At 41.9% G+C, this 26,213-nt stretch overlaps 1 pseudogene; it reads right to left on the reverse strand.

Moving 5' to 3' along the window:
- Nucleotides 1–4,230: 4,230 nt before the first annotated feature.
- On the reverse strand, nt 4,231–4,721 carry LOC102478185 (histone deacetylase complex subunit SAP18 pseudogene; annotated as a pseudogene).
- Nucleotides 4,722–26,213: the final 21,492 nt, after the last annotated feature.

The raw sequence follows: 26,213 nt of genomic DNA on the forward strand, positions 1-26,213 counted from the left end.
TCTCGGGATCTTGGGCATGCACGCACACGCAGCCGGCGTGAGTTTTAAGCCACTGGGTCCGGGACGCGAACCGCGGTCGACTACGTGGGAGTCCAGCGACATAGCCATTACGCTAACTGCTGGTTCCCCCGCTTAAGAGTTTTTTATTCAGCACTTGTGTAACTATCTAAATTACTGCAGCATTATATTTTGGTAAGATCTTTGACATTTTGTAATAAAAAGAATTATTTCCTTTTCCTTTAAGTCTTTGCCCTACAGTATTAGGGTATTTCTGACTTCATCCCCCCATACCATCCCTTTAAATATAATTTTTAAAGGCATTTGTTCATCCTACTTGAATGTCTTGCTTAAAATTATAGACAGAAAATTTCGCAAATTCCTTAAAGTGGAATTTAAGAAATCTTTGACGTTTCATAAATCATATCCCATTCAATGTCCTATTTTCAGTCTTTTCTTCAGAGCAGACAAATTCCCCAGAGTTATACAGCGTTCCAGAGCATCCTCCTTTTTATTTAATTATTTTGAAGGATGAAAAGCTTTTTCATAGCACCCCCACAAAATCTGTTATACCAAGCACCACAAGAAGTCACACAAAGCATTGAGCATAGCACAATGCCTGTGATTGTCACTCTCCTCCTCAGCTTCTCGTCTCCCCATTCTTCTGGGCTGTCGCTTGTTCATGTTCTCTCCTCTGAATACAAGTTTAACGCTAACATACCCAGTAACCACACACATCTTATTGTTCCTGCCTCAAAATGCTGTGAAGTTGTTCCTTAAGCAAGAGTACCCAACTGTAGAAGATAGAAGATTAAGGTTTTTGTTTGTTTTAGCACGTATGAGCTGGTTCTGTTGTAAAATGGTAAGAGGAGCCATGCTTACAAATAACTGCCAGTAATTCTGCAGCCCAAACCATCCATTTTGTTAGCTATGTCTCAAACCATAACTGGCTTGGCCAAGCCTGGAGTGTTGGAGGCAACATGGCTGACCACGGGTTTGGGTTCACACAAGCCAGTGGGCTGTGGGAAGGGAACTGTGTCAAGGGTGATTCTCTCTCTCTCTTGCTCTCTTTTGCATGCATGCTCTATCATAAATTAAAATTTAAAAAGTTCTAAAATGTGTGTGTGTGTGTGTGTGTGTGTGTATACATATATCTGGCTTAAAGTTAATAACAACATTTATCACTTGATTTCATTCAGCTGTTTCTCCAGGCTGACAAATGGTTTAATCCAGGAGTTTCACCAGAAAGTACATATATTGCTCACAGATTTTTTAAAAAAATGTTGCCAGAGGGTGTGTGCACTTGCCAGAGAGACATGGAGAGACAGAAAGAGAGGAAGAGGGAGAAGGCACCCCCCAATAATGTGTGGTCACACCACAGTCCCTTCAGCATTTCTCCATCTTGTTGGGATTCTGGGCACACATGCACAGGTGCCTGGAGTTTTTCCCAAGCTACTGGGCTGGGATTGGGATCGAGCTCCTTGAACTACTAGGCCATGGAGCTGGTCCTGCTGAGGTGCTTTCTATGGGTGTTTATGGAGTGTTGTGTTTTGTGTTTGCTTTTGTGTCTTGGTGAAACTTACTTTTAAAATGTTGTCCACCAGGTTGGCCCTATGGTCTAGTGGTTAAGGAGTGAAAGCCCACATGGCTAATCACACTTTGAATTCCAGCCCTGTTGGCTTAAAAAAAACCTCTTGAGTATGTGTACCTGTGTGTCCCAAATCTGAACAGGGTGGAAAAATAGAGTAGAAGAGATTATGACATGATCTTCCTGCCTTTGGGCAGTGCCCCTCCCCCCACACTTCTGTCCCATCTCTCTCTGGCAAGTATATGCACTCTCTGGGAAAAAAAAAATGTCCACTAGTATTACTTCAGCTGTGCTGCCCTGAAATAGAACTTGGGCCTAGATCACTCATCTATCACCATGTTGATAGAGGGCCATCCAGTTACCATCTATCTCAAGTGAGCTGTCAACCCACCAGGCAGGTCTGAGTGGGTGTGCTTCTCCGGCTTCTGTCTCACAGATCCCATGAATCATGTCACACTGACCGTATCTCTCCTCAGCTGTAGGAAAGATCAGATCCACATCTATGGCCCACTCTAGCCAAGTGTGTAGCACTGATGTGTAATCTCATATTCTTCTTACTGTTTTTCTTTGTTACAACTCTGTCAAAACTATTTTTTATATTTTTTTGTAAGCAGCCTGAAATTCTTTGTGTGGGTTGAAGTGAATAAAACATTTTAAATCAATTTTTCAGTCCATATTGAGTAGAAAGGATTCTGATTGATCTCATCTTAATAAACCATTCTTATTTATGGGCAACTATTTAAAAGTTATATAGACTGCTGCTTTTTGGGAGTTGACTATATATATATATATTTTTTAAATAAATACTTTATTTATATGTTTACTTATTTCAATTTGACCAGAAAGGGACAGAGCAAGAGCAAGAGTGAGAAAAAGTGAGAAAGCAGGCCTCCAGGTCCAGAACTCGAATATGGTTGACCATGTAGGAGTCTGGCGCCCTTAACTACCATACCACCTGCTGCCCCCCCCTTGTGTTTTTCTCTTTAGAGAGAGAGATTTTTGTTATAGGGTGGATGTTCTCCCCAGAGAGACAAAAGGCAAGAAATCACCTCCCCAGGAGGGATGGCCATGCCACAATCCCTTCTCCTCCATTCTCCTCTTGGGATCTTAGGCATACGTGCACATGCATCCAGTGTGAGTTTAAGCTGCCAGGTCTGAGACTTGAACTGTGATCAACTATGTGGGAGTCCAGCAACATAACTATTACATTGTCAAGGGTGCTTCTCTCTCTCTTGCTCTCTTTTGCATGCATCTGTTTGTCCCAGGAGTTGACAATATTTAGAAGTCCATCACCAGACCTGTAGGTGGCATGAAGGTTAAGGCACTGGGCTCCCATATGGCCAACCATGGTTTGAGTCCTCGACCTGGTAACTTGCTTCCACTTTCTTCCCCTCTCTCTCTGTCTGTCTTTGGTGAGAATGTGTGCCCTATAGCAAAATTAAGAAATAATAATAATAATAATTTTTAAAAGTCCATCATCAATTACTTTCCCCTGGTGCTCCTTCCTGTTTTTTTGTAGAAAAAGCACTGAAAGAGAATCAGGAGAGTCCACATTAAAAGGTAAAAAAAAAAAAAGAATATTTACACATACAAGCTCAAATTCATTTAAATTCATTCATAAGTACGTCATATACATTTAAAAGATTATATGCATTGTTTTCCTGAACCAGCATTTCATTATTCTGGGTGAATTGCTAAAATAGATAGGAACTAGAAGCTAAGATTTGATACAATATCTAGTAACTAAATAAAAGCTATGAAATATCACGAATGTACATAGAAAAGTAGGTTATGTCCTATATACAATTTAATCTCAAATAATTTTTTTCCTTTCATTGTCTGGACCTTTAGAGTATTATTTTGGTGATTTAAGAGTTTAGAACTGCTTTTGGTTAGGAAAGGACAGAGCTGTTTAGTAGTGGAAGGAGAAAGGATAACAGGTCATTGTTACTTGGTAATAGAATGAAAAGAACAGTGAAAAGCTCTCCAAAATCAGACATGTTTATTATATAAAAGGAACTACTTTATAAAGCAATTTGCTAACCAAATTATCATTGAAGAGAGTATCTTGTAATCAGATGAACAGAATAGTATTACTGAATATTCTTTTTTTTTTTGATTGCACACATATATTTAACAATACAGTTTTACACAGGATGCTAAGAGCACTTTTCTTTGTATTTTATAGAAGGGCTTGAAACATATAGACTTTCTATTAATATGCATACCACAGCACATCCAAACCTAATTCCTAAAATAGATGCATTACAATTTGTTTAAAATTTAAAGGCTTAATGGCAATAATTAGGGGGAAGAGTGTGTAAATTTATTTTACATAACTGACTGAAAAATAAATTCAAGAAACAGTAAATAGGAAACCATCATTTAGTGTAATAGCTATGTCGCTGGACTCCCACGTAGTCGATCCGGTTCGTGTCCCAGACCCAGTGGCTTAAAACTCATGCCGGACACGTGTGTGTGCGTGCCCAAGATCCCGAGAGGAAAATGGAGGAGAAGGGATTGCGGCGTGGCCAACCCCCCTGGGGGGGTGATTTCTCGCTTTCTGTCTCTCTGTCTGTCTGGCGAGCGCACGTGCCCTATAGCAAAAACCTCTCCAAAAAAAAAAAAGAAACAGTAAATAGAATTTAATACGGTCTCATGCTCCCTGAAGGAGGTGGTGCCCGATTTGGAGGGGTAATGACTATGTCCAAATTATCTCCTATTTGGAACTTTTGTGACTGCAGGGTCGTGGAATCATCAGTTCTCTTTCTGCCGGACATGGTGCTGCCAATCTCCTTAACTCGATAGCCAAGTCTTTTAAGGTCTGTAAAAAACAATTGCAAAATTGAAGTGTGTGCCCTTCTTTCTCGCTTCTGGGTGGGTAGACTTCTTTTACTAAACTAAGGTTGCATCCATCCAAGTGTAGATCTGCAGCTCGCTGGACCGTACGTTTCTGCGGGAAAACTCGTGCATTCGGTGGTGGCGACCATTGTTGGTGGTGAAAACCCGCAGCAAGAGAGGGCATGTCTTCTCGCGGTCTATCGGCTTTTCCGGTTCCTTCTTAATTTCCTCCTGCCATCTTTCTCCTCTGGCCAGCGAGACATTCGCCCTGACCTCCGACGCCTGCAGTGAGCATGAACACCATTACTGAATATTCTTTAAGGCTACAGCTCTTTTTATATGCAGTAGCTGACCTTTCTTAATAACGTTATACAAATCTATATATTTGCCACAATATATTTATAATATATAACATATTTCTGTGTACACAAATACACACTTAGCATACCCTTACTTTACTGATAAATACAGAACAAATTAAAGTGATAGGATAATTTGGTAGAAAAGAAAAACACAAGATGAGTCTCAAACTCTCTCCCTCACAGCCCAGCTTCTCGCTGGTCACCTTCAATGATGAGGCCCTGGTAGGTATCGATTTAGGATAAATTATAGTTGACTCTGACCAACTGCTCTGAGATGTTAATGGAGTCTCTCACGTCTTTTGAGTAGTTGACATATGCCTGTTCCTCATTAGGCAGATATAGCAGAGCTAAAACTGTTCTTGACTGGTTATCTTTCTGGAGGAAGCAACTCTTGATTTCCCACATTACTGTTCATTAACAAATTCTATTTATTCAACTTAACTCTAGTTCTCTATGATTTGTCTGATCCAATTACTTTAGCTCTTTCCCCCATTTCTTTCTTAGAATTAAATCTTGGTGTCAATTGACATTGTGCAATCTTTTTTCTATTTCACAAAATAAATTCTCTATAGTCTTACCTACATAGCTATTACAAATTTTCCCAGAGGTAAAACAGACATCTTGATAAAAGAATGAAATGCAATAGTCAATCCCCTCCAGGCATTTTAGTACAATCTAATTTTATTTGAAACTGTATTTCAGTCGTCTTGACTACTCTTTCTCTCTCAAGAACTGCCTGGTGTCTGTTTAGCTATAGACCCTGTATTTACTTTGTTTTTCTTTTTTTGTTTGTTTGTTTAAGGCAGCAGTTTATTAGCCCTACTTAGTCTGACTCGACACATTAGCTCCACTAATAATAACTAATGGTCAGTGAAATTAGCTTTTTGTCTCTCCCTTCCCCTTCATTTTTTTTTGCTTAGCATAATGGCAAGAGTAGGCTCTGCTGACATGAAAAGAATTATTGCATTTCATTTCTTGGGGCCTCAGTTTTCTCACTTCAGGGATGTTGGGCAAAATGGGTCCAACTTCTCCAAAAGAGTCAGCACTCAATAAATGTGAATTTCCTTGTCCTCAAAGAAGGATCTTGTAGGAAATTATATCAGCAAAGCCAAGTCCCTGGAAAGCAAGAAGTCTTCTGTTCACATATGAGTTTTATATCCAAGCTTTGGCACGCAATGCACATTTTAAAAGTCATTTTCCAAACAACTTTCAGAAATTTAAAGCAAAGAAAAAAGTCCAAATTGAAGCTTAGAAAAAAAAAAAAAGCTGTATTTAAATTTGTCCCCTTATTTGGGGCCAGCAGGTAGAGTGGTGGTTATGATGTTGGATTACCACATGATTGACAGTGGTTGGAGTCCAAGACCGAGCCGGTTGAAAATCACACCAGGCACTCGGGAATGCCCAAAATCCTAAACGAAGAATAAAGGAGAAGGGATTGTGGTGTGGCTATTCCCCATGGCGGTGGGCATAGGAGGGATGATTTCTTACTTTCCCTCTCTCATTCTCTTTGGCAACCTTAAGTGCCCTATAACAACAACAACAACAAAAAACAGGGACCAGCAGTTAGCGTAATGGCTATGTTGCTGGACTCCCATGTAGTCAACTGAGGTTCAAGTCCTGGACCTGGTGGCTTAAACTCATGCCAGGTGCATGTGCATGCATGACCAAGATCCTGAGAAAAGAATGAAGGGGAAGGGATTGCGGTGTGGCCATCCCCCGACCCGGGGGCGGGGGATGATTTCTTTCTTTCTGTCTCTCTGTCTCTTTCTGGCAAGCACATGTGCCCTATAGCAAAAACCTCTCAAAACAAAAAACAAACAAACAAACAAAACAAACAAAAGTCTCCTTATTTATGATTAATCGTTAATGTAACATTCCAGTGGTGATAAATTCATTCTCAAAACAGTTTGCACTTTTCTTTTATAATATTTATCACAATTGTAATGAAATGTTCTGGGTTCTGTCTTGAAGGGAGGAACTGTGCCTGTCATTGCCACCTCTGTATACTCAGTTGATATATGAGAGGACTACAGAAAAATGCAATTATAATATGAGTTTATTTTGGTGCAACAAACTTTGAAACTCAAGTATAGTTTTTTCATAAGATGCATTTTCCAGGAACCTTTTGAAGACGCCACATGCAGTAGATCTCCATAACGTTTGAGGAGACAATGGGTGAGCATACTCGTCTGTTTCTTTGTAAAGCAATCTGAAAGGCTATGGGTAAATCCATTTTGAATCCATTATTTCTTTTCCTGATGATTTATGGTGAAATGATCACCAATGCTTTTTCATTTCAGACTGCTCTTTCCTTGGGATTATTTCACTAATAGACTCTATTTCTTATCAATCTTTCTTCTGTTCTGTAAGTAAACACTTTAATAGTTGGGGGAGATAGATTAAGGAGCAAAGGCTTCTATTTAAGGAAAATGTCTTGCATAGTTATTTTATTAAAATAAAGTCTTTTGCCATGTGAAAAGTTAGTCCTTATGTTTTTGTGTAGTAATGTCATATTTCACCTGCTGCAACTTCATTTTAAAAATGTGAAGGTATTTCCTTAGGATACTCAGTAAATAGTCTTAAAGCATGTCTATAAGAGAGAAAAAAAACATATTTTTAGACAAACTTCATTTTAGTTTCTTAGTCTAAGCAAAAAAATCCATTTGCTCAACTATACTTAACATTTCTTATTCATTATTAAACTAAAAATTCATTGGGAAAATCTATCTTAAAATCCAGCAGTAGAAAAGGGGAAAGGATTTAATATTCTAGTAAAACTGAGGACTAAGAGTGGAAAGAATGTATAATGTGTCTAAATTCTTCAACTGCTTTTTTTCCGAGGGAGGGGCTGGAGGGGGTTGGGGACAGAGGCCTTTTTCTAAGCGTTATTGTGATAGGATCTCTTGACAAAGGCACCTCTTTTTTCATTGTTTTCAGGCCCTTATGGGTTGGGATAAGGACCTATGGGGATGGAACGTATGCAGACTAAGCACTTGAGCTGGAGCTGTTTATAGCTCGAAGAAATTTCCAAAGAACATGAGATTCTTTAGCTTTGCCAAACACAATTTGAAATACACTCTTCTAAATCTAAATATGAGTAGTTCCCATCTTACCCCAGCCCTAAAACAAGGTTCTCTGGGTACTTAAGATTTATCATGGGATCTATGAAGATATACATTGAGTAGGTGTGGAGTTGAACTCTGGCACTGCCTGTTAACCAGCAGGTATGAGATCCTTATGTAGATGATCCATCAACTATGCTTTAAGAAATACTGTTTTGGGACCAGCAGATGGTATAATGGTTATGTCACTGGATTCCCACGTAGTTGACCTCAGTTTGAATCCCAGACCCAGCAACTTAACACTCACGCTGGGTATACGTGCGTGTGTGCCCCAAATCCCGAGAGGAGAATGGAGCAGAAGAGATTGCAGCATGGCCATCCCCTCTTAAGGGTGATTTCTCACTTTCTGTCTCTCTGTTTCTGTCTCTCTGTTTCTGTCTCTCTGGTGAGCACACACGCCCTATAGCAAAAATCTCTCTAAAAAGAGAGAAAAGAAATGCTGTTTTAAAAAAGGAATGGGGTCAGTCAGTGGCATGGTGGTTGGGGCTGCTGGATCCCACATGGTCATATGGTTTGAGTCCCAGAGCTGGTGGTTTGAGTCCCAGACCTAGTGGTTTGGGACCAAAACCAAAAATGCTGGGGGGAGAGTGAAGGAAAGGGAATTGGGGTGGAATATCCTCCCTGGGTGGATGCTTTCTCACTTTCCCCCTCTCTCTTTCTGTCTCCCTCCACTGAGCACACATGCTCTATAGTGAGATTAAAAAATATATATGTATTTGAATATATATATATATAGGCCAGCAGATGGCATGGAGGTTAAGGTGGCTGGATCCCAAATAGCCAACTGTGCAGTTCAAGTACCAAACTCAGCAGTTTGAAAAACTTGTGAGGTGCATGTGCATGCATGCCCAGAATCCCGAGAGAATGGAGGAAAAGGGACTATGGTGTGGACATCCCCCCCGCTAAGGGGTGCTTTCTCACCTTCCCTTTTTTGCTCTCTCTCTGGTGAGCACAAGTGCCCTATTCAAATTAAAATAAACAAATAAATAAGTGAGCAACTGGATTTCAACTGACCTCTCCGCTTTTCCTGTTTTCCCTTCTCCATTTCTAATCTGTCAATGCCTATGATTACTTTCCCAGACACTCTCCACTGGTCTAACACCAGGATAAGACTCTCCCTGATCATGAGATCCGTGGTCAGGATGTGGTCTCCAGCTCCCATCCTACATCCTCACCTCAGAGTCCCATCCTGCACTTTGTTTTTCACCCCACTTACTTACGATGGTCTCAGGATGGTGGCTTCCTACCCCACTCTGTTCCCTTGTCCATGAACTCAGCTTTAATATTTCCCCAGGTGTTCTGTCCTGGACATGTATGAACCACAATGACAAGCTGAGAATGCATCTAGTGTAAGGTAACTGTGGAAACTATATCCATGAGGCCCAATGATAAGGACGGGGTGTTTAGTTTAGGGAGGATGTGGGCATTACAGGATGACTCAGGGGAGATAGATGTCTTGTGATAGTTAGCATAGACATCCGGACATTTGAGCAAATGCACGGCAAGAGAGTGTGTTGAGAGCTCTTGTGGAAGAATGCATATAGTCGACTTCAGTCACAGGCATGTGAGTGAGCAAGCTCCAGGAATCCTGGCTCCCAAACTGTGATCTTACCCAGCTGACACCAAGTGGAGCAGCCACAAGCTTTCACTAATGAAATGGATTAACCCACGTAACGAGCATAGAACAAATGCCTAGCACATATCAAGTACTCAATAAATCTTAACAATGATGATTACTGTTTTAGTAATACTTATTGTTAAGAAAGGAGTATTACTCTAAAAAGCACTAGGTATGATGATCTTTATTGATTTATTCAGCTTTATCACCCACGAACTGCCGGCTCACACTTCCTGCCTTTTTCACATGCATTTCCTTCTTCTGCCCCACTACATCAGTCACATCCATATGGAGTACAGCTGCAAGGAGCTGAGGATTTCACGTTCACTGTTTAACCCACTTGCATGACAGCAGTGCTTCCTTTCTGGTCAGGCTACTTTCAGATGGTTCCTTCTGATCCACGCTCTTACATAGCATTTTGAGAGTTTTGTTTGATTTTTAAATTCACATCTGACAGAATCACTCTCCTACTTAAAACCTATAGCCTCCTGCTGCTCATAGGACACAGCCTTCATCCCTAGTTGTGCCTTCAACTCTTTTATGGCCCGCCTCCTTCTGCTTGCTTCCCCAGTCTTCTTGCCTTAGCTCGCTGTGCTCCAATTAGCTGTGGCCCACTGTGCCTGCTCTCCTTTCTGAGCCCCTGTTCACTCTGGCCCTTTGGTTCTTCGAAGAGCCTTTTTATTGGGTTAATTCCTCCCTGTCCTTCAGGCATCACTTTAAGTTTTACTTTCTCACTGAAGACCCTATGCTCCATAACATTTTTGAACCAGTAAGTAAACAGTAAGAATAACAATAGTGGGACCAGCAGGTGGCATGGTGGTTAAGGCCCTGGACACTCCCACATGGCTGACCATGGTTTGAGTCTTGGACCTGGTGGCTTGCTTTCTCGCTTCCTCTCTCTCTCTCTCTCTGGTCAAATTAAAATAAATGAATGAATAAATTAAATAAATAATTTTTAAAAAAGAACAATAGTGATTGTTTAATTATTTGTTTAATATCTCTTTCACAAGGGCAGGAATGATTTCTTCATAGCTACATTCTCAACATTAAACAGTGTTTACACACACACACATACATATATGTACATACACAAGGGCTGGCGCTGTTCTTTTACACTTGAAATAAACACATCAAATTTCGTGATATAAATCAGTAAGGCTGAAAGAGGAGCACAGAAGCCAGACAGGAGTAGACTGAGGCAGAAGAAAAGAAATGCAGAGAAAAATAGGCAATTCTTTTGATAAATTTGACTGTTATGGAGAAGAAAAAATGTAGAGCAATTGCTTGAGGAAGTATCTGAGCTGGGGCTAGGGCTTGTTTGACTTTTAATATGGGAGAGAATTGAGTTACAGTTCTGTGTTGAGAGTAAAATTCTAGAAAAGGAATAGAGATTGAAGGTACAAGAGAGGGAGACGATGGATGACACCAAGTATATTAAAATGTAAGGACTGGGATCCAGAGCACACCTCTGCTCAGAGCCTAGACGTGTGCCCAGGAGTTGGTGACAAGTGAGACACTTGCACTGTGCTCACTGAGAGAGCACCTGCTGTAAACTTCAAGGAGTTTCTTTAAAAGGCAGAATAATATCATTGTTATTCCATTCACTCTCTCTCTTTATATATGTGTGTGTGTGTGTGTGTGTGTGTGTGTATGTGTACACATATATTCAACAGATTCATTTTATATATAGTTACGAATAAAATTAGATTGTACTAAAATGCATGAAAGAGACTGACTATTGCACTTCAAACACTTTTAAGATGTTTGTTTTACCTTTAGCAAAGTTTGTAATACATAAGAAGGTAAGGCGATGGAGAATTTACTTTGTGAAATAGATAAAAATTGCACAATGATGTCACCCAGCTTCAACAATTATTGACTGATGGCCCATCTTCTTTCATCTGTATCCCTATTTCAACTCCTCCGTCAGGATAGTTTTTAAAACAGATCTAAGAATCTTTAAAAAAAAAAATATATAGATAAAAATCGATGCTGATTCCTTGATATTTTTCAGTATTCAGCTGGCATAAAACTAGACTCCTGATTCTGTCTACTGATGGGTCATAGGTAGGGTCTTTTGAAATGAAGAAATGAAGATTTGTGCTGAAATGCACAACTAGCTACTCACTGGAATACTATCAAAAGAGTCTCCCCAGAGCAGATGAGCCCTGGACACAAAGTAGGGCCACAGCTACAGCCCTGGGTGGTGAAAAAGCTCAAGTCCCAGAGTGGACCTGTGGTAAATCCAGTCAAAGGCATCACAGCCTCCGCCACACTTCATTAATCCATTTGGTCATTAAATACTTACTAAGCAACTACTGTGTGCCAGTCACTGATGAAGGCACCACATATATGGAAATAAGCAACTCAGACATGGTCCCTGGCTTTCTGCAGCTTCCAGCCTACAGTGTGCGCCCTTCAGGGGAGAGGTAAAAAAGAGGTGGGCAGGAAAAAGGACTAGAGAGAAATGACCTGACGGACTATGGAACAAACTAAAATACTCAACTTTAAGTTATTTGCCATCTGTGTTACAATAGGACCCTTTCAATTGTCTCCAAAAACCTTGATAGTGTTTTTGGTCAATAGTATTTCGGAGAATGAAGAGGTCAGATGTGTTCCATATTGGGTAACGTGGTAGAGAAAAGGGGCAACACTATCAGATGGTGACGCTCAGAGCAAGGACCAAGAGCTGAGCAGAAGCAAGAACGCAGAATCAGAAGCACCTGGGAGAAACAGAAGCCCTGAGTGTCCCTGAGAGGAGGAGAGAGGAGAGGAGCTCAGAGAAATTCTTAATTCCTCCTCTGAAAATGAATGTGCATATCACACTGGAGGACTTCGTGCTACCCTCAGTCGAGTTCCAACTGGGGAGGATTTCGAACCCAGGCAACAAGGCCGAGTCTGACAACACTTGCAAGTCATACTTAATGGGGTGGAGTCATGGCTGGCCGAGAACTGAGACAGGACATAATTCAGATAATATGCTTACACTTAGAATATAGTCCCCTCAAATCTTCTGATGAGCTTAAACTGTTAAAGTTTGGTCAAAGAGAGTAAGTTCCTCAGTACTAGCAAGGATTTCCTGGTCAATAGTGTGTGTGGTTTCATACAATGGGAACATTATCCGTAAGTACAACCTGTACCTTAATGCCACAGAAGCCACTATTGCAAGAAGCACCTACAATAATAGTCTTTTTTAAAAAAATGCCAGAAGGCATGTATGCTTGCCAGAAAGAGACAGAAAGTGAGAAAGCATCCCCCTTGGAGAATGATCATTCCACAGTCCTTTCTCCTCCTTTGGGGGATTTGGGATACTCACCCATGTGTTCCTGGAATATTTCTCAAGCTCCCAGGTCCAGGACTTGAACTACCTGGTCAGCCATATGAGATCCAGTTGCCTTAATCACCATACCATGGACTGGCCCTGTATCAGTGCTCTTTTTATGATAATAAATCAGCTCTGGGGCTAGCCTCATGGCCTAGCGGTTAAGGGAGCAGGATCACTCATGACCAATGGCACAGTATGAATCTAACCTTAGGGACTTGAAAAACATTCAGAGCACATGGACATGCATGCCAATATCCAGATACAATAAAAAAATAGAAGATATTTCAGTGTGATCATTTTCCACTGGGAGATGCTTTCTCTCTCTTCCTTTCTCCTTCTAGCAAGTGCACACACCTTCTGACAATTAAAAAAGAAAGAGTAAATAAAATAAAACTTAAAAATAATTAGCTCCAGGGGCCAGCAGGTGGTGGGTGGTTGAAGGCGCTGGATTCCCACATGACTGACCACAGTTCAAGTCCCTGCCTTGTGGCTTGCTTTCTCACATCCCCCTTCTCTCTCTCTTTGTCTCTCTCTGGTCAAATTAAAAAATAATGATGGAATTAAATAAATAAATACTAATAAATTAAATAAATAAATATTTAAAAAATTAGCTCTGAAGTCAACAACTGTTTAACATTAGGGAAAGCATTATCTTGTGATGCATAAAATTTGCTTTCTACCAGCAATGTAATAAAAGAGTACAAGGTGTCCCCCTCCCATACTCCCTATGAAACAGGAATGTCACATGGCACCCTGTGTTTATTTCAGTCACAGTACTGATGATGTCACATTTTAATATCTGATTACTCTCTTTTTCTTCCTGTAGACTATGAGCAGCTTGAATTCAGGGATTGTGTTTCTCTAGGCCCTAGAACATTATATGTTCTCATAAGAGAAATTATTTTGGGTGACATGGTTGTTAAGGCACTGGACTCCCACATGGCCAACATGGTTCAAGTTCGATCCGGTGGCTTAAAAACCATGGCAGGCGGTTGTGTGGGAGTGCATGCACAAAATCCTGAGAGGAGACTGGAGGAGAATGCATTGCAGCGTGGTCATCGCACCAGGGGCTGATTTCTCACTTTCCGTCTCTCTATCTCTCTCTAGCAAAACCCCCCAAATAATAATAATAACAGGTTTGATTGCCATGATCTCCAAATGTGCTTTGTCTCAGACATTAGATATAGTATAATTTAGAACTTCCTAAAGTTTTTTCCAAGAACTATTCACTGTTGATTCAAGGCCTTCATTAACAGAGCACATAATCTGAGATATCCTGGAGACCAGGATCTTCAGTAAACATTAGAAAATTCCAAGGGCGTTGGAAATAATGGGATGATGGGTTAGAGATTCTTTTGGGAACCTGCAGTTTTATCTTCTGTAATAAGTTGCTCCAAGTAAAAAGAGCCAGACACACAAAAATTATATTTTATGATTCCATTTATATGAAATAGCTAGAATAAGTAAATCCAGACAGACAGAAAGTTTAGTATCAATAGTTGTCCCTCTCCCTACCCCCATAATCGGGAGGGGCAACCGTTTTCATGCCTATAGGATCTTCTGTGGGGTAACAAAAATGGTCTGGAACCAGACAGAGGTGGTGGTTAGACAACACTATGAATATACTAAATGCATTGAGTTGTGCACTTTATTTATTTTTAATTTTTTTGCCAGAAGATGCATGTGCTTGCCAGAGGAAGACAGAGAGGGAAGAAGAGTAAGCAAGTATCTCCCATGAGGAATGATTACACACAAACCCTTCTCCCCCATTTTTACCTCCTTTTGGGATTTTGGGTATGTACTTGCCCAGTGTGCTTTTTCGTTTGTCAGGTCTAGAACTTGAACCAAGCAGTTGGCCATGTGGGATCCAGCTTCTTAACTATCAGGTCAGGGGCTGGCCTTGAAGTGTACACATTAAAATGGTGAATTTTATGTTATGTAGATTTTATCTCAATTTTAAAAAGTCATTGGGGCCAGCAGATGGTACAGTGGTTATGTTGCTGGACTCCCACGTGGCTGACTGCAGTTTGTGTCTCGGACCCAGTGGCTTAAACCTCATGCCAGGCACATGTGCATGTGTGCCCAAGATCCTGGGAGGAGAATGGAGGAGAAGGGATCGCAGCGTGGCTATCCCCTTCTGGGCGGTGATTTCTCACTTTCCCCCTCTCTGTCTCTCTCTCCAGTGAGCACACATGCCCTAAGGCAAAAACCTCTTTTTTTAAAAAAAAGTCACTGACAATCTTCACTTAGGTCAAGATTTACATCAGATTTCATTTTCTGAAATTACAAATAGCATGATGTAACCTTACTGCAAAAACTTCTTGAGAGAGCTACTTAAGTATTTTGTTTTATTAAGTCTATAATTCCAAAAATCTTTCTTCAAATGGGCTTTAAATCAATGGCATTAATCATACATAACAATAATAGGGGGCCAGCAGGTGGCATGATGGTTAAAGTGCTGGACTCCCACATGACCGACTGTGGTTTGAGTCCCGGACCTGGTGGCTTACTTTCTCACTTTCTTGCTCTCTCTCTTTCTCTTCTCTTTCTCTCTGCCAAACACATGTGTCCTGCAGCAAGTTAAAAATAATAATAAATAAAATAAATACATTTTTTTTGGAGAGGTTTTTGCTATAGGGCGCATGCACTCACCAGAAAGACAGAGAGAAACAGAGAGACAGAAAGCGAGAAATCACCCCCCCACCAGGGGGGATGGCAACACAGCAATCCCTTCTCCTCCATTCTCCTCTCAGGATCTTGGGCACGCACAACACGTGCCTGGCATGAGTTTAAGCCACTGGGTCTGGGATTCGAACCACAGTCGACTACGTGGGAGTCCAGCAATATAGCCATTACACCAACTGCTGGTCCCAATAAATAATTGTTTTAAATAATAACTAACATTGTTGTTTGTTTTCTATGTTCTGTGTACTCTTCTAATGTCTCTGAGGTGTTTGTTTATTTATTTATTTATTTATTTATTTATTTATTTATTTGACAGGGTCTTGCTGTGTCATGATCCTTCCACTCTAGTCTTCTAAGCAGCTATTACTAATGGCAGGGCTTGATCCAAACCTTCAGGTTGAGGACTAGCAGGTGATGTGGTCATTAAGGGTGCTGGACTCCCACATGGCCAACTGTGATTTGAGTCCCAGACCTGGCGTCTTGTTTTCTCTCTCACCCTCTCTCTCTCACTCTTGCTCTTGCTCTGTCCCTGTCCCTGTCTGATCAAATTAAAATAAATAAATAAAGTTAAATAAAATAATTCTTAAAAAAAAATTTGAAGTTTAGAATCCCTTTATAATGAGATAACTGGGGGTGGGACCCAGGTCTAAACATGAAATTCATTTGTTTCATACACACTTTATATGCATAGCTTGAAGATAATTTTGTACAATAGTTTTGTATTTCAGTGTTTCATATATACCTTATACACATAGCCTGAAGACAATTTTATATAATATTTTTGTACTACAACCCATTACATGAGGTCAGGTATGGAATTTTCCACTTGTGATATTATGTCGACACTCACGAATTTCAGATTTTGGAGCATTTCAAATTTCTAATTTTTTTTTTGAGAGGTTTTTGCTGTAGGGCATGTGCCCTTGCCAGAAAGACAGAGAGAGACGGAGAGACAGAAAGCTAGAAATCACCCCCCAGGGGGGATGGTCACACCACAATCTCTTCTCCTCCATTCTCCTCTCAGGATCTTGGGCACACATGCACATGTGCCTGGCGTGAGTTTAAGCCACCAGGTCAAGGACTTGAACCATAGTTGACTACATGGGAGTCCAGCAACATAGCCATTACGCTAATTGCTGGTCCCGAGAGTTCTGATTTTTTTTATTAGAGATACTCAACCTGAATATACAAATAAGTTGAAAAGACCTCATTTGGTAAGATAACCAAGCTCTTTGCAAAAATATAGCAGTCTGGTTTTCAAGTGAACAAGGGTAGAATACCTAGCTAGTGAGCAAAAACTTTGAAGGAGAGGTGCCAAATAGACTTGGCCCAATTAAAGCCAGAGCGAGACTTACAAGCTTCCAGTGTCTTTGGAAAATCTGCTAACTTTGTCTTCAGTCACTTTCTGATGGCACAGATGTGCTGTACCTAGGCCCCTCTCTGTTCCTTTGTAGAAGACTTTATAGTTAGAAAGGACAGGTGGCAGCAGGTGGCATAATGGTTACAGCACTGGACTCCCACATGACCAACTATGGATCAAGTTCCAGACCTGATGGTTTGAAAAATCATGCTGGGTATGTGTGTGTGCATGCCCAAAATCCCAGGAGGAGAATGGAGACAAGGGATTGTACTATGGCCATCCTGCCTGGAGCATGATCTCTCACTTTCCTTCTTACTGTCTCCATCTCTCCGGTTAGTGCATGCGCTCTAAGGCAAAAACCTTAAAAAGAAAAAAGAAAGAAAGGACAGGTGACTTCCTCTCCACAAAGGAGTCCTTGGCAAGATCAACTGTGTAAAGTATTCCTGTCTTATTTGGTAAGTTTGGCAAAATATAGTAAGTTCGTTAAAATATAGTAAGGGCTGGTCCTGTGGCCTAGTGATTGAAGGAGCCAGATCTCATATGACTGACTGCACAATTTGAATTCTGGCCTGAGTGGCTTAAAAAGCACATTGAGTGCATGTGTGTGCAAGCCCCAAATCCCAACAGGATGCAGAAATAGAGGAGAAGGGATTGTGGTGTGATCACGCCCCATTGGGGGTGGTTTCTCTCTCTCCCTTTCTCTCTGCCTATCTGTCTCCCTCTGGCAACTTAAAAAAAAAAAAGTGTAAGCAAGGTCAGCTCCATAGCACAGTGGTTAAGCACTGTACATTGGTGGTCAAATCTCACATGAACCATGGTTCGAATCCTGGCCCCAATGGTTTAAAAAGCATGCCAGGCATGTGTGCATGCCCAAAATCCTGGCAGGGAAGAGTAATGAAAGGAAAAGGATTGTGGTATGCTCATGCCCCACCAGGGGTGGGGAATTGTTTTCTCTCTCTCTGGCAAGTGCCTACACTTGTAACTATAAAAGACTTTGTGAGCAAAGTCTTTTTTGACTGTTGAACTGTCATGCTGTGCTTTACTCATTCACTTATTCATTCATTTACTCATTTATATTCTGAAATATTCTGCAGTATCCTAAGGTATATATCTTCAACCATCTGAATATGATGCAACTCCAGGATCTCAGTGTCCTGTGAATAATCCAGATCATCTGATACAGTTGGAGTGACCCGGTGGCATAAATTCTGGGCTTCCATCCAGCAACATTCAAATAGTATGCTTTTTCAAGGTGGCCTTTTTCTCATCCAGAATACAAACGCCACATCTTTAAATCTGTGATTCATCACATCCTCCAAAAGAAGTGAGTATACTTGAAACCGATCCACAGATATTATGAAACATGCATTCCTTGTATTCAACTGGCTCTGTTAGCCAGTTTCTGCCTAGATCATAAACAATGTTTAAGGAGCACACAGTCTCACTAGTTGGGGCCCTTCAAAATGTCAAATTGTAATTGCTCAAGAGGCACTGTTTGAGGATACGATTGTGGATACCATAAGCCACCTTTAGCATCTCATCTAACGTTCTCCCACCTGTACCACTGATGCAGAGAGCAGGCTCTGCAAATGGAGTACCGTGCTCTCACAAGGGGCTGAACTTCTTTTTTGAAAGTTAAATCTGGGCTGGCTCTATAGCCTAGTGGCTAAGGGAGCTGGATCCCACATGGCTGACTATGGTTTGAATATCTGCCCCCACAATTAAAAAACATGCTGGGTGTGTGTGCACGTGTGCCCCAAATCCCAACAAGATGGAAATGGAAGGGATTGCAGTGTAACGGAGCCCCATTGCAGGGTGCCTTCTCCTTCTCCCTCTCTTTCCATCTCTGTCTCTCTCTGTGAGCATGCACACCCTTCAGCTAAAAAGAAGGAAAAAAGAAAGAAAGAGAAAGAAAGAAAGGGAGAGAAAAGCAAGAAAGAAATACAAGTCTCTAACTACTGACCAACAGTGGTGGTAGGAAGTGTGTCTTAGTAAACATCACCTCTCAATGAACTCCAGATCTGCTGAGTTTCCACTTAGATGTCTTAAGTCATCTCAAACTTATATGTCCAAAACTGAGCACTGAGTTTGCTACCTTTCTCCCAGACATCTCGCTAAATGACTCCGTCCCATACCCATTGCTCAGGCTAAAAATCTAGAGGTGACACTCAGTCTTTCCTTTCCCTCACATACGAACCCTCCAAACATGAGAGTCCCAACCTCTACTTCTTTGGCTTAATCTCATGACCTTTAAAATAATTTCCTGCCTTTTTTTTTAAAAAAAAAAAAAGAGAGAGATTTTTGCTATAGGGCATGTGTGCATGCCAGAGAGACACAGAGAAAGACAGAAAGTGAGAAATCCCTAAGGGGGTATGGCCATACCGCAATCCCTTCTCCTCTTGGGATCTTGGGCATGAATGCACACGTGCCTGGTGTGAGTTTAAGCCACCAGGTCTGGGACTCGAACCACAGTCAACTACATGGGAGTCCAGTAATATAACCATTAGGCCATCTGCTGGTCCTATAATTTTCTGCTTCTAAGCATGGTTTCCTAGGTCTATTATCTACCCCTATGACATAATGTTCTTTCTATAACAAATTAGATCCTGTCATTCTCATGCTCAACTTCTCCATTGATTTCTCCTGATGTTTACACTGCAATTGGAACTAGGAATTGGAGCCTATCAGTCTCTGCATACCTTCGTGATGCATAGATGCTGCTTTCCTTCTGTGTCTATTCTAACTCGACTGGCCTTCTTGCTCTTCTTCAAATTCACCGAGCTCATTTCTGTCTCAGGACCATTGCACTTCTGCATTTTCTACCTGGAACATCTTTCTTCCCCAGGCATTTACATGGCTCATTGTCTCATTTCTTTCAAGGCTCTGCTTAAATGTCACTTTTTTAGTGAGATCATTCTTGGACAATTTATCTAAAATAGCTCTTCTACATCGTCTAATCCTTTACCATGTTTTTATTTTTATTCACAGAAGATATCACTTCCGACATATTTAAGTATGTATTGAATGAATGGCTTACCAATAGTGCCAGAGAGTGAATTTTTACTACCTAGTGTTGTCCACCTTTCTTTCTTTTTTTTTTTTTTTGGAGAGATTTTCACTGTAGGGCATGTGCGCTCGCCAGACAGACAGAGAGAGACATAGAGACAGAAAGCGAGAAATCACCCTTCAGGGGATGGCCACACCTCAATCCCTTCTCCTCCATTCTCCTCTCGGGATCTTGGGCACACACACACATGCGCCCAGCATGAGTTTAAGCCACCGTGTCCAGGACTTGAACCGCAGTGGACTACACGGGAGTCCAGTGATGTAGCCATTACACCAACTGCTGGTCCTTGTTGTCCAGCTTTTTATATAAAAGCATTGCATCTTTTCCCTAGGAATATAGTATTTTTTCCTCAGAGCACATTTCCCCCTGGCTATAAAAAGAATAATATGCTTGTAACTGAGTCCAAAGTAATTATTCCAACATACGATTTAAAGAACACCAAAGAACAAAAACACCAACCTAATCTCAGAAAGAATAATAGCACCAAATCTGTGATCTGATAGAATGCAAAAATCTTTCTCTTGTTGCAGTGGAATTGCAAAATGTTACCCATGCTGCAGGTCAAATGTGAATGGACCCAGGACGTTAAGGACTCGGGACTGAGCTACATCATTGAAAGTGCCATGATTCTGGCCCACAGAGCCTGACCTCAGTGAGAATAAGGATACTGAATGCTGTGGATTTAAATGTCTTGCTTAGTTCATTTTCTAATCTAACAGCACAGTAATGAGTCACACTCCAGAGCTAGGGCTCATAGCTCTTCTAGTTCTGCCTGCTTCTGAGGAGAGTATTTACGGAGTAGGAAAATAGAGAATAAAAAGTTAAATGATGGAGAGATTAAAGAGGGCAAAGTGGAGAAGGAGAAAGGAAGGGCAGGAGAGAAAGAGACGTGCACCTGAGCTGGGGTGGAGCTTCAGGGGAAGGTAGGTGCATGCAGGATCTTATCCGAACACGGCACCAGCCACGGCGTTCCCATCAATGGACTTGGTGCTGGCTCTGTCATCAGGCTTTGGTCACAGATATGTTAAGAAGTAAGTGGCGTAATGATTAAGTCACTGGACTTCTATGTAGTCAACTGCGGTTCAAGTCCCGGACCCACTGAGTTAAACTCACGCTGGTCTCGTGTGCATGCATACCCAAGATCCCGAGAGGAGAATGGAGGGGAAGAGATAGCAGTGTGGCCATACCCCTGGGGGGTGATTTCTTGCTTTCTGTCTCTCTGTCCCTGTCTTCCTGGCGAGCGCATGTGCCATATATAAAAGCAAGGATGTTGGGGCCAGCAGGTAGTTAAGATGCTCAACTCCCACATGGTTGACCATGAGTTGAGTCCCAGACCCGATGTCCTGAAACTCACTCCAGGCGCACGTGTGTGTTTGTGTGTGTGGAGAAAAAAGGATTGAGGCATGACCTTCCTCCCTAGTGGGTGGTTTCTAACTCTCTCTCCCTGTCTCTCTGGCAAGCACCCATATAGCAAAAATCTCTCTCTGGAAAAATAAAAAAGCAGGATGTTAAGAAGCAGGAGAGCGTCATGCTCAGAGCATATCCCGAGGCTTTTGTTTCCTCTCCACTTGCTGCTCGTGTGCTTCCTCCCTGCCTATCCCTCGCCCCTCTGCTTTCCTCATCTTTCGGAAGGGACATATTATTGTCCAGGACATACTACCTGCGGAAGAGACAATACATTTTCCTTCCTCTGGGAAAGCTGTTCTAGCAGAGGTGTGGAGATCTGTGCCTCTAGAGCACTGTGCTGACGGCCACAGCTCCTCTCGGATCCCAGCCGAGCAGCACATCCAAAACCATTTCCTCAGAATGATCTGTTAGTGAACTCGCCAGGAGGACCTTTCCCCTAGAGCCTTAGTTCCTCTTTTCTGTCTCAGTCTGATGACTTCACTAGGTTCGAGGTTGTTTTCTGTGCCAGGGCATTTCCATCTGGCATGAGAAGCAGAGAGTACTGTGAGGCAAGGGGTGGGGGGTTGCTAGAGCACACGGAATGAAATGCAGGATTGAGGAGGCCTCACTCAGCTCAGGACAATGAGTCCCAAGGCACATCGGCTAGTGTCCCTGGCATTAGTCTCCCCATGAGGAACGAATGGTCTCCTTTGCTTGCACAAATTCTAGCTTTCTAATATACAGGGATCTTGTGTCAGCTAACTAAGATGTCTAAGTGTCAGTTTTGCCTTCTGGAAAAACAAAAACAAAGACGGTAATTTCTACTCAAGGATTGATGGGAAGATTAAATGAGATAAAGGACTCAGCACTTTTCTGACACAATCAGTGTAAGCTGTTGTTATTATTTCTACTTGTAGAAGGTCATTATGAATGGCCTCTGTCATTCATTGTCCTTGATCTCTAGGGACTGTAGTTCCTATTGTTTCACTTGAGGGACCTTGACCAGATCAAAGCCTGTGAATTGTGACCTCTTAGAGATTGGCCCAGCTGGGAATCTAGAGGCTTGGTGGTCTGTTGGCTGTTTGTGAGTGAATGGCCTGCCTGTTAGAAGCCAGTGTGAAGAAACAGGGTTGGTCAGCCAAAAGCAACAAGCCAGGATTGCTACAGGAGCTGTTTTCCTAGGAGTCTTGCCAACTCTGATTGTGGAAGGGCCGGGGAAGAGGCTGGGGTTTTACAAGTAGGTGCAATTTTTTGTTGACTTTTGGTGTTCATGGGTCTTTGGGGACAAAAGCATCATAAGGTAGTATTTCCAACACAATTTTAGGATTTTACAGTATGATCTTTTTTTCTCCCAATATTTATCAATTCTACCTTGTACTCCCAGGCCCAGATAACATGGGGTCTAGACACTTTGTCAAGGACCTATGAACTTGATATAATGGTCAACATGAAGATCTCAGCTGTCCTTTGAATGAATGGGTATGATATTTGAGGTCTTGGGGAGAAACTTTGTTGTATCCTGAAATCAACGTTGAGTCTTTTGACTTTCTGAGTCATATATCAAGCTGAGTGAGGCATACCTTGGGGTCAGTCATGGGCCTCGACTCTCAGATTCCCCTAATTTATGTTTAGGTTCTTCCCAAGCTCTCATATCCCATTTATAAAGGGCCTATAGCAGGAGGTTGTGATTTCTTCCTACCCCATTTCTAGAGAGTACACAGACACACCATTGCACAATAGGTCTGAGAGCCTCCAGGTCACGTAGATGAACTCTGTCATATAGATATGAGGGCATATGGATGAAATAGAAGCTAGAAAGACTTCTTCATATGTTAGAAAGATAAGTTGATGGTTGATTTTCTATCTCTTTTTTTTTTTTTTTGAAGAGGTTTTTCTTCCTATAGGGTGTGTGCGCTCGCCAGACAGAGACAGAGAGACAGAAAGTGAGAAATTACCCCCCAGGGGGGATGGCCATGCCGCAATCCCTTCTCCTCCATTCTCCTCTCGGGATCTTGGGCACACACACACATGCACCCGGTGTGAGTTTAAGCCACCGGGTCCAGGACGCTAACTGCAGTCGACTATGTGGGAGTCTAGCGACATAGCCATTACGCTAACTGCTGGTCCCATTTTCTATTTTTTTAATTCTGCTCTTATTGTGCTTATGTTATTTATGCAAAAACATTTAAAACAAGAAATGTAAAACTGAATTCTATCTAGAAGGTATGCTTCTGTTGATGGTGTTCTTTGCAAGAACTTTTTCAAAGGTGTTAATTTCTGGTAGTTTCAGTTCTTTAACTTGCACTTGTTATTTTCCGTCTGAGACTGGTGATACATGTCTTGCTCAGTCTTCTTGGATAGAAGCTTTAGGGAAATGTGGTGACATACCAAGGCTAATAAGAGTTACACATTCACAGGTCAGGCTTCATAAATTCTTAGTTCCAAAAATCAGTTCCTGCCGATGAAGTAAGCTCCTCCTGGTTCAGAAAGGGCATTCTAGAAAGAATGTAGGTTTGGGGAGCATGGATATGAGTCACTGACTTGAAAAATCTAGATAGCGTGTTTGCCATGGTTTTATTTTCTTTTTAATTTTGCCTCAGGGTGTATGTGTTTGTGCTGACAGAGTGAGAGAGAGAGAGAGAGAGAGAGAGAGAGGAAGTAAGAAGTCATCCCCTCCAGGGGAGGATAGCCACACTGCAAAAATTTCTTGTCCATTTTCCCCTCACTATTTTGGGCATGCATGCACACATGCCAGACGTGTTTTTCAAGTTGCCAGGTCCAGGACTCAAACTATACAGCCAGCCAAATGGTATCCAGCCACCCTAATATCATGCCGCTGGCTGGGTCACCAGTTCTAACTATATGTGTTTCTCAGAGTCCATTTATGCAATAAATGCATTCCTTATCAACTCACTCTTCCCTAAACTAGATTATTTACAAGACAGCTTATAGTAATTAAGTCTTTTATAAAACTGACTTTACCATATACCTATCAATTTTGGATGACCATTTTCTGGGTTTTGTTTGTTTGTTTAAAATTTTTTGCCGTAGGGTGCATGAACTGCCAGAGAGAGACAGAGAGAGGGAAAGTGAGAAATCACACCCCCCCACACACACAAGGTCCGGGACGTGAACCACGGTTGACTACATGGGAGTCCAGCGACATAACCATTACGCTAACTGCTGGTTCCCCCAGCCCTGGCAACTTGAAAAACATGTTGGACGTGTGTATGTGCTTGCCCCAAATCCCGATAGAATGGAGAAATGGAGAAGAAGGAGTTGCAGCGTAACCATGCTCCATTGGGGGAGCTTTCTCCCTTTTCCTCTCTTTATCTATTCCCCTATCTCTCTGGCAAGCACACATGCACCCTCTGGCAATAAAAAATAAAAGCACTGAATACATTTAGGCTAGGCAGTGAGGCATCATGGAAGTTTTTGACTGAGTATAGTACACGCTAGAATTTCCACTTGAATATCAGCAGTTAATATGTACTGAGGGATTGCTATGTCTAGGCAGTATTGTAAGCACTAGGAAGACCCAGAAAAATGAACAAACTAATCCCAGCACTGAGGAAGCTTACATTCGAGTGGAAAATGACAGCTAACACACAAATAAAGCATACGACATTTCAAATGGTGATAAATGCTATGAGGAAAAAGTGGGAAGGGAGAGGAAGCCTGTGTTGGCATGCAGTTTTAAAGGGGGTGGTCAGGGAAGGCCTCACTCAAAGGTCACATTCAAGCAAACACTTGAAGCCAGGGTTTGAGCCATGCAGGGTAAATGGAGGGAAAGCATTCAGCGCGGTGGAAGCAGCAAGGTCAAAGGCTCTCAGATGTGTGACTGGGGTAATGGAATAGAAAGGAAGTCATGTGGCTAGAGCCGACTGAGTGAGAATTGAGGGCAGGAAATGAGACGAGAGGCACGGAAGGGCCTGGTCATGGCAGCCTCAATGGCCGTGGGGTGCTCCAGCATCCTTAACCATCACACCACCTGCTGGCCCCCAAATTGTCAGATTCTTATTTTACCGTCTGGAGATGCTAAACTTGGTATGGACCTCCATCAGATAGTTTTACTGGTAACAAAGTACATTGGTGAACGTTCGTGTTCATATATTAATAAACACTTCAAATATAGGTAAGCATTTTGGATGTAACTCTTTAGAGGTTTTTCCCCTCACTTTTTAATAAACAGTTTCTTTCTTTCTTTTTCTTTTTAAAGAAAGATTTTTGCTAGAGGGTGCATGTGCTCCAAGAGATAGGGGAACCAGCAGTTAGCATAAAGGCTATGTCGCTGGACTCCCATGTTGTCGACTGCAGTTCGAGTCCTGGACCCAGTGGCTTACACTCATGCCAGGCATGTGTGTGTGCGGGCCCAAGATCCTGAGAGGAGAATGGAGAAGGGATTGCAGTGCAGCCATTCCCCCTGGGGGGTGATTTCTTGCTTTCTGTCTCTCTGTCTCTCTGGTGAGCGCATGTGCCCTATAGCAAAAACCTCTTAAAAAAAAGAAAAAAAAAAAACAAGAGAGAGATAGAAAGTGAGAAATCACCCCCAAGGGAGGATGTCCACACCACAGTCCCTTCTCCTCCATTTTCCTCTTAGGATTCTGGGGACTCATGCACATGTGCCTGGCGTGAGTTTCAAGTTGCTGGGTCCGGGACTCGAACCGCGGTCAACCATAGGAGAGTTCAGCAATGTAAGCATTATGCCATCTGCTGGTCCTCAGTTTATTTCTTACATGAGTGAGAGACAAAGAGACAGGTAGAGAAGAGGGAGAGAGAGAAAGAGAGCCAAACACTCCCAATGAAACCTACCCCGAGCCTCAGGTGGTCCAGGTCCTGGACATACTGGTACTTGTATCCTC

The sequence above is a fragment of the Tupaia chinensis genome, unplaced genomic scaffold (assembly GCF_000334495.1).
Source record: "Tupaia chinensis unplaced genomic scaffold, TupChi_1.0 Scaffold146140_1, whole genome shotgun sequence".
Taxonomy (NCBI): Eukaryota; Metazoa; Chordata; class Mammalia; order Scandentia; family Tupaiidae; genus Tupaia; species Tupaia belangeri.